The 9,934-nt window shown below is 39.6% G+C and overlaps 1 protein-coding gene across 1 annotated transcript in view; it reads left to right on the forward strand.

Moving 5' to 3' along the window:
- Positions 1 to 6,762: 6,762 nt before the first annotated feature.
- GRAMD1B (GRAM domain containing 1B) overlaps positions 6,763 to 9,934 on the forward strand; it is a 110,235-nt gene continuing 107,063 nt past the window's right edge. The window contains exon 1 of the mRNA XM_014939968.1: positions 6,763 to 6,787. The gene's annotated coding sequence lies outside the window, so the exon portion shown is untranslated. The remainder of the gene's footprint in view (positions 6,788 to 9,934) is intronic.

The following is a 9,934-nucleotide window of genomic DNA, read 5'->3' on the forward strand; positions in this document are numbered from 1 at the left end:
TCCAGAGAAGGAATAAGTGTTTTTGGTTTTTTTTTTTTTTGCAGGCATTACTTTTGAAGGCAAAACTCTTTATTAAAAAAGTCCCAAGTTGGCTACTTCCTTTGGCTTGACTTGTTGAAATGTCAATACCAAGCAAAGCTTCTTAAATTTGAATGTGTAAAGAGATATCTCTATTTAAACACTGTTGAGTACTCTCAGTTTAAACAATATGGAATAGAAGAGTTCAGGGTGACTGTGAATCTCAGCACTATGTAGGCAACAAAAGAAATTTTTGGGATGTTTAAAATGTGTTGTGAAGACCTTTTTGCTAAAGCTGATGTCATGAAGTACCCAATTTCAGGTCAAATTCCAGGCCCATGAAAACCACTCCAAACCCAAACAAGACACAGTGAATGTTGCTCTGTTTATTTCTAAATGCAACTTAGTTTTTACACACTTGTTCCTATGAGATCCTGCAGTGGCTGCTTGAATCTGCTTGTTTTTAAGAGCCGATTGAGTTCTGCAAGCAGGGGCTTTAGGCTTTTTCTGGTGATGTCCCTTTCCCCAGTTTGTGAGTCTCATAAAAGTGTAGGAATCTAAGTTTAATGCTGCTATGATGTCAGCCTGTTTTTCTTCTGTGATGTTTGCTACTTTTTTTTCTTCTCCTGTTACTCGGTGAAGGCCTAAATGCAATTTTTCTGGGCTGTAATTTAAGTGTCAAGTGTAATTACGGCTGAAATGATCTTACTAGTGCCCCTTTGGAGGCATCTCTTCATCCTGAAGGGTGAACAGAAATTGAGATGAGATTTGCTTTAGGCCAAAACCTGTAAACCCTGTCCGCAAGAGAGCATTTTCTCTAGTCCTCTTTGCAAAGTGATAAGACTCTTTATAAGAGTATGTAACTTATGCTTAAAGAGGCTATTGGGAGTATAGGACTGAGTCTCTCTGGTCTCTGGCATAACCATGAAAGAGGGCTGAGGTGGCTAACTTGGTGAGGTCTAGGGTTTACAGCAGCAATCTGGGAATCAGCATCACCTGGTTAATGCCCTTCTGAAGATGGACACTGGTGACTGGCTGGATCTGCACTACCAGTCTAGAGCAGATGCTTCTGGATATTATTTTTTTTTGCTCTTGCAATGCAAGATAGCTTGAGAAAATTCACAGATTCATAGGTCTGTGTCCTATCCCTTGCTGCTGTGGCACCTGTAAGGCTACCAGCTCTGCTTCCTCAGTTTTAAAAACTGCTGTTTATAAAATCTGTAAAATGGCTTTCACTTAATAAGCATGTTTTAGTATCCTGTGTAACAGTACTCATGAAAGTTATGGTGTATCAGTGCAATGGAGCAGGATTCTGCTGAAGTAGTTTATCTGCCTGCAAAACAGCCAGAGAATTGGAAAATGTCTGAAAATTGGGCATCTTCATCTGCTACATGGGTTGGGCAGCATGAGAATGGCATAAAAAAAAAATCTCATCCTTAACCTCTGTGGTGGATAAAGTACAAGACTCTTGGACTTGTTTCCCTAAGAACTTTGGCAAGTTGGCAGAGGCATGTAAAGGTCACTTGAATAGCTTCTGTGAGTTGAGAGTAAGAGAAGTTTTGGAAGGGGTCTGTTCCTTTAGGTATCCTTTCCATGGGTTTACATATTGCTTTTCTTTTTCCATTGGCTTCTGGCTCCCTCCAGACTCGAGGGAAAAGAAAACTAATCACAGCAACATAGCAAATCCATGTTAATAGTTTTACTATGAGCATGCTCAAAGATGTGCTGCATATGTGTTTAAATATGAAAGTAAATGGGTAGAGTTTTGGTGATGGCAAAGAACTCCTCTGAGTAACAGCTTGGTGTATTCAAATCCAAATGTGCTGCTTCCAAAATGTCATAAAATGTATGTGTAGCATTTGAGTGTCTGTGTGCCATCTGTGTGTTTTCTAGTAAAGCTCTGAATAACTTACTAATCGTTACTGTGTGTTGTTCCTTTCTTTAGCACCCTTGGATCGTAAGCAGAATTCCTGAGATAATCTTTATTCTTAGGGGTTCAATTCAGCTGATTATTCTGCTTTACTGGAACTCTTATCTGGAGAGGAAATGAAGTCAGGAGCTCTTACACCTTCTTGAGTGTTTTGGATTAAGTAGTGATGGCATTTAAAAAAAGCAAAAGGCTCCCACTGTAAAAGGGGGAGAGCTCAGCTTCCATATGCTGCGTAACAAAAGATGCAAGTTAATGTGTATCAGGCAGAAATGGATGTAAAGAAGTGATTTAAGGAGTGAAAGAGGGGGGAGAACATAATGTACGTGCTTTGCAGAAGGCTGCTTAAGAGCAGAAAAAATAAACACTTGATTAGTCTGTCAAGGTAATTCTGTTCAGTGCTAGTAGTAAATCTGTTCCAAGCACACCCCTGAAGGATGGCTGCTTTTTTTGTTTGAATTTTGATTGTTACTGTAAACCTGGGGACAACATCCCACTACTGCAGTTCAAAACTGCTATCTTCATGGCAATAATGACATATAGTTCTCCAGTCAAGGTGCTACAAACAGGCTATAAAGTTCTCCTGTTACGGGAAAACTTGAATTGTGAAGTTAACAAGGAATACAGGTAATAAAATTATGAAATTGGAGGAAAACAGGGGTATTGATAGATGTATCTGAAGAGAGCATCTTGCCCGGGGTCTGGTCCAGTGCTTAGCCCCTGAGCTTCTCACTACATACTGAATTTTACATTTGTGAGGATTCACATTGATGTAGACAAGATAAGTATTCTCTATTACCTTAAACTTTCAGAACTGAGTAGGCACAAATGGGAGAGGAATATCCTATGCTGAGGATTGGGGCAGAGAGGAAGAACTGCTTGATGCTGCTGCTTGTGCTGGGGAAAAAAGCCCCTCTGAATTCAGAAGATGCTTACAAGCTAAAAGTTATAGAAAATGTTTCTTTAACTTCTGTTAATTGTGGCTAGAAGAGAGGCACAATAGCTCAGGAACTGAGAGTGTTTTTTGGCTTCAATCTGTACAACACTGATATCTCTTATGCCTGTTTATACTAGGCATGTAGCTGTATGATTGGCACTCCAAGATAAGCAAGACTTGTTTGTGCTTTTGAGATGTGAAAGAGTGGTTATTAGAGGAGTACAGGTGTCTATTGAAGCTGTACACAGCAGAGTTTTATTTGGAAGGTGTTTACTTAAAATTGATTCTCTTAGGTATTTGTTGTTGTTCTTTTGACCAACTCCTTATTAAAAATGGTTGTCAGAATGAAACCAAAGGCTCCATAAATTAATGTCTTGAAATTGTAAAACTGAGTCTAGTTCTTGCTTAATAATGGTAGCCTTTTTTCCAAAGCTCAGCTTTAATTCTTTTCATAAACATATGGTGAAAACTAATTCTGAGCTTTGAAGAGATTGTGTTCATGTAATGCTTGAGGTTTTGATGGTTCAATTCCAGTGAATTGGAATTTGCCTTTGGAGTTTGTGATGCCCTTTCTTTCCTAGGTTTGAGTTAGCATTCTGCAGTGGAAAAAGCAGAATTTTCCAGCTGTAAATAGCAGCCTGATATAGGGGCCAGAATTGGTTTAGAAAACTGAATTTGTTGAAAGATAAACTAGTTAAGGCTATTCCTGAGCCTTGAAGAAAGGGGAATTTTATAAGGGAAGTGTTATGTGAAATAGGTTTTGGCAAGTAATGAGGGGAATGCGAAATTAAGCAGGGCAGGAATAAGTTTGAGAGTTGTGGGTGTAAGGTTGCAAAAACATGAAATAGCAGGGTTTGGGAAGTTGGGGGCAGGGCAGGATATTGTGTGCGCCTTTGGATTCTGGTCTTATTAAAGTTTTGTCTCACATTAACTTAATGAAAAAGAGAGTTAGCTTCTGTTAGTGCGGTGTGTAGCTTGTCTGGCCATAAGCTGTGATTGTGTGTGGTTTCACAATATTTTGCAAGTTCAGGGTTGTGAAGGGATTAATGTGAGTTTCCAAAACGGTGTTTGAATACAAAGATTTCTTCTGGTAAATATAATCTGAGAGAGAATGCAGAAGAGCAGGTATTTTTCTTTCAGAGCAGACATGGGTTTGGAGATCTGTAAGGTTGAGACTAGTTGGGGTGTGTGTGAATTTACGGACCTCTCCTAACCTTTCTTATCTTGGATTATATTTAATTATGCCAGGTTGTGCTGGACTGGCTCCTAGGTTTAGTAGTGTTACCATGTATTATAACCATATAGACAAATAGTTGTCTTTGGTGCCTGTGGGCACTGGAATCCCTGGCCAACTACGCCAGGAGTTCTTATGCCATTAGGTCTCAATGCCAGTCATGAAGTAGGCAGATACTTAAATGATGCCTTACCTGGTTTGCATGACTCTTGTTTCACATATTTAGATAATGATCATTGCGGTGTCTTCCCACACAAACCCCCTCTCTTCATCTCCTCTGACAGTCAGGGCTTGTTTCCATGGAGCTATTTCATCCATACCTTAGAAAACCTTTTTTCTGTTTCCCTATAGACGTAATTTGAGGTTTCTATGGCAACATCTGAAGAGGGAAGGCCCATGATATCTTAACCAAGTAAGAACTGATTTTTGGTAAGCCCCATGTGTGAATGTATGCTCATAACACATGTGATGGCAGTGTTCACTGCTATCACATATAAGTTACTCTAGCTTATGTCAAATATGGTGGAAAAAAGCCTGAGCGACTGCCTGACTTAAAGCTCAAATGCTGAAAGTTACAGTTCAAAAAGAAAAAAGGAATTCCGAGCTGTAAAAACTTAACTGTTATGCTGTATATAGCTGTAAAGACATTTGAGTTCAAAAATGAATGGTGCAATGAAACTTCATTCAATATCAGTGAATTTAGTAGAAAGATAGGAAGTCCTGTAAATCCCTAAGATTCTGTTTTTTAACATTTCAAGAAGTTGTAAAATAATACATTAAAACCAAATTATTTAAAAATAATTAAACTGATCGTATATCTAGAGAAAAACAGGTTTTGTTTTAGGCTTCCAATATTTATTTGGGGGAGGAAGGAAGTAAAGTAGTCACTCTAAATTACACGGATGCCAACATCAACTGCATTGTGTAACTTCAGGAGAATCAGGAAGTGGAGTTCATTTGTGCTGGAAGCAGAGTAGAGATTAGGAAATGACTAGTTGAAATAGCAGGCTCTGATCTGAAGCTCTGCCTATAGTGGGGTTGATATAAAAAAAAAAAATCTCTACTGGAGCTGGTTAGAAAAAGATAATAAACATTTCTGGGGGAACAACCTGAAACAGGTTTGCCACGTTACCTCCTACAACACCTCTGCTCCCCAGCCAGCTATTTGAACTTCAGTTTGAACTGATTGGAGGTGAGAAGAGTATAGTGTGTTTAACAATAAGTATTGATCTCTCGTGTCACTTGAGACAAATAGTTCAAGAAAAGGCATGTCCTTCCTGTGCCTGTGTTCCACTGTACTTCTAGAGATTTTTTTACTTGGTTGTATTGAGTTGATGAGAGGTTTTGTTGCTTGTATTGCTTTCGGGACCACATCCTCTGACTTTAATCTTGAAAGATCCTTTGAAGAATCCTGGAGAAGGAAAGGTGCCAAAAACTCTTCTAAGAAACTTAGCCCTGGGTATTTTGGTCAGTTCAGCGAGTTGGAAGTGTATTTTGGTGGTATTAACTGAGAGGCAGATAAGAAGGCTCTGCTAATGACTCATAAATAGAGGGTAGACTGTGGCAAGTTTTGTGAGTTTGAAGTGCTGTGAGTGTCTGGAGGTGGATTATCAACTATTGCATTAAAGAAACGCCTGAAGAAAAAAGATGTGAACCTTAGAAAACATGGGCCTTGAGTCTTCTGTTAAACTATAGCTCTTTGTATTCTTGTCACTTGCCATTTCTTGAATTGAGAGTGACTAATACGGAATATGCCCTAATAAGGGATCAGTTTAACATTCATGGGCATCTTTGCTATATGGATTACTGGCAGCTGTTTCACATCGTGAGCTTCAGCTCACTTTTTGCTCTTGTGTTTTTTTGTGTACTTTCATAAGCAGCACCCGAGAGTGAAGAAACTTTTAGATAAACAAAATTCCTAGTGCAGTCCACCTGATAATTCTTGGGAGGGGGGAAGGAACCCCTTCGAGCATATCCCAGTTTTAACACATCCAGTCAGATGGCTGACCCCTTCTAGGGTGAAAAAGGATATGTGGAATTACTACTAGCTTCTGAAAAGTTCTATCTTGAATGTTCTCTGTAAGACAATCTCTTTTCACATCTCTTGCTGCCTTCTGTCCTAAAAACAGATGCTGTAGGAAAGTTGCTTCTTAGAGGGAGTTCCCTGTGAGGGACAGAATCTCCGCAGTGTATGCCTAAGGGCCTGAGACCCACCTGACAGCCACTTGGTTTCCTTCTGGTCCTTGTGGCAGCTGCTGCAGTAGCAGTTGCTGCTTGCAGTTGCTTTCTGTGCTTGCTGCTAATTCACTGCAGTTTTAGACAGATTAGGGCCAGTGTTATAAATGTGAACTTTGTTAGTCATAGTCTTGTTTTCTGTCTCCAAAATTGCTCTTGGGATAGCAGTGGGAAGGGAGGGGAAGAGAGCCACGGAAGATCCTGCCTGATTCTCATACTTTATTCAGCAGGATTTCCTATGATCTGGTGATCCTCCCTACTCCACTTCCCCCCCGGCTCCTTTTCTATCCACGTTGAAATCCATACAGTGTGCCTTCCCTCCAGCACCGCTGCAGCTCCCAAAGGTGATGAAATGAATCCAGTGCTGTGTTAGAGGTTTCCCTGATGAAGATAGCCATGGAAGACTGCCTATGCTCTCTGCTGTTTGTTTAACCCTGTAAGTGCTGCACTACCACGTGTATTTCATACTGGCTATTTGATATGTATACTCTACTGAGCATTTAACTACTTAAGCAATTTTAGTTCAAAACAAGAAATAATCAGCTACCAGAAAGGAGAAAAGCATGAGTAGATTTGCAACAGCGGGTATTAAACAGACTTTTTGGTTGTGGCTTATGTTTTTTTATGTGAGGCTGTACAGAACAATAGCAGCTTCCTTGATGTATTTGTGAAGGAAACTGCAATAAATGTGGAGAAGTTTCCTAGGGGAACTGGAGTGTCAAAGTGCTAGATAGAAAAAGCATTATGATATTACACTGCTCAATTTTGTTAAACAGTGATTCTTGGCTGGTGATATGCAGGTGAAATGACTTAAATACTGTTGTGCGTACTAGAAATACTAGTCTGTAATGGAATTGTTTTTATATGAATGTTAGATGCCCTGTTATTCTCAAAAATAAGGTAAATGGTGAGTATTTGAGACATGGAATTGGTCAGAAAAGTGTAAAGAGATCTCAAGAATGTAAGTTCATACAGGCTGTTGATTACAAGCCTTTGGTTGTTACTTAAATTGGTGTTCACATCTTTTAGCTCATCAGTGGCCTATTTGAGTGAAATAATGGATCTTGATCCTCTGAGAACTAATTTGCGGCTTTCCCTTGGTTTGGATGTAGGTTCATTTGAGAAAATGCCTTATGTAAGCACCTGATGAGAAAGCGTGTTCCTACCATGCTCACTTCAGTAAATATCTAATTCCTGCAGTTGTCTCTGAGTTTTATGTGGGAAATACCAGCTAGCAGTGACATGAGAGAGATTCCCTACTCCCAGGGTGGTGCTGACTTGTACGTTCACAAGTTTGGTGCAACTCCTCTAGAGAAGGGCTGGTTTTCCTAGAGCTGAGAATCTCAATTCTTCATGCATGTGAGTTTGCTTAAGTGATTTGAGACTGACAGATGATGATTATTTTTATTTGTGTGACAGAAACCTTCTGGATGTCTTGAGCAGATGCTGTTGAAATCTCATTTTTTGAGGGGGAGAGACTCAGCCTGCTCATCCATCTGTCTGGGCTTCTGCCTCATTAAGTGCTCTATATTTTAGACTAAGTGGGCAGATCACTTTGATCTGAACCGTTAAGTGTATTTTTATCTCAGACATACAGCTTCTTATGTAGGTATTGTGCACTTGATTTGCCTGTCCATCTAAGTTTGGGAACATGAAATAACATCTCTTGCACAGTGGTTCTTCAGCTGAGCACAAGTACCTTGTAAAAGGTGCATTGGCAATTATTTTTATCCCAGAAACCTGCTTGGTATGGGAGTACGAATTTCACTGAAAGTTTGTCAAAGTTAGTTGTGCAACACTCAATGATCACCTGAAAATCCTATTGAACTATGACTGTGCAGAAACAAGGTATATGAGCACAGACAAATCACTTTCCCCCTCTAGGCCTTAGTTTTATTAGGTAAAAGCTAGTAGAAGTATTCATTACCTGTGTTGTACTAGAGATGAAAACTTCAGTTGCTATCTGCAAGCTTTTACTGGGATTCTAGTGCTATAGTGGTCTAAGGAAATGCGTGAAGCTCACCAGCTGCTTTCCAACATGCTTAAACCAAGGGATAGCTTAAAAACACACTGATGTGACTTTGGGGACAATATCACATCTTCATGTAAAGATCAAAGATGCAACAAGTCCCATGTCTTTTGGCAGGGATGAAACTTAGGATCTTTGGAGGCAGACTAAGTTGTAGTGGAAGAGAAGGAAAATCAGCAAAGGCCCTGGGCTCTGTCCCCAAAAGACACAAAGAGGTTTGCTGCTTTCTTAGTACGCACTTCGTATTAAAACAAAAAGCTTTACTTTGAGAACTCTTCAGGAAGTGTGTTGGGCAATTGGCAGTCATCCTACTGCTATCAGTATCTTTTTAACTATGCCTAATTATAAAGCCCATTGGTTATTTTAGATCTAAATCAACCACCAAGGCTCTGTGAGTTAGATTTAATTACTAGACTTATTTAAATTAGGGACACTGATTCATCTGAAGCAGGTAATTGCCAGATTCCAGTGTCTTAGTGAGACACGTTTATCTCATGCCTCACTGAGCTACTGCTTACCGGGTCTTTTTTTCAGTTCAATATGGGCTTTTTTGTTACAACTTCATAAAGGTATCATTGTGCAGTTTTGCACTAGGCAAACTGATGAGAGGCCCGGAAATATAATTTTTAAAACCAATCTAATAAGTGTCATTGTTTGCTCTTATCTAATACTGGTTGGCCGGGAAGAAGTGGGAGCAAAATTGCATGCAGGCAGGAATGAATGGCAGATATATTTATAACTAATGAAAAGATTCGGTGGGGAACTAAGTATTCATTCCTGCACAGGTTATTGACTCAGATGCTGAGTCTGGGCTGAATAATTTTGTAACTAAGAGTGAGAACTTTTAAATTCATGATTCAAAGGTTTCATCTCTGCCTGCTCTCCAATTCTATTTCAAATGTAGTGACATAGTTTGCTGGAATTGGCTTTTTCTCCCCACTCTCACTACCGCTGGAATTTGACCCTGGGAACGGGATGGTGTTCTGCATGTAAGTTAGTAGTTCAGTCTTTAAAATGTATTGTGTAGTCGTGTGGAAATAAAAAAAAACCTAACCAAACAAAACCAAATTAACTTCTGAAGATAAATAGTTAAAATGCAAAACGTCTCGGGATGGCACTGTTTCCACACATGCATCCGCACGCCTTCCCTGTGTCCTCTACCCCTTGTACTTTCTATGCACTTCTAAAATTAACAGTGGTTAATATTTTAAGATCCAGGAACAGTCTACTCTGAGAAAAGAGTCCTCGATTTCTAAATTTGATAGGGCAAAATGGGAGATGTGGACACTTTTGAAAGATCTGATTCTGTTTAAGTGATTAGCCAAAGATTTAGTCCGTAGCAGATACTGAAGTTAAAGGCTGAAGTCCTGATGTGATTTCCTTTGTTTTGGTAATTGTTCTCACATTTTACAACATACTTAAACTTTCTTACTTGCTTATCAGATCTATGAAAGATGGAACAAGTCTTCCTCTAGAAGGTGGGTTCTTTTGATACACACACCTCCTCTATTCCCCCCCCCCCCCCCCTCTTTCTTGTTGTCTCATAAGAGTCTT

The sequence above is a fragment of the Calidris pugnax genome, unplaced genomic scaffold (assembly GCF_001431845.1).
Source record: "Calidris pugnax isolate Ruff unplaced genomic scaffold, ASM143184v1 scaffold92, whole genome shotgun sequence".
Lineage (NCBI taxonomy): Eukaryota > Metazoa > Chordata > Aves > Charadriiformes > Scolopacidae > Calidris > Calidris pugnax.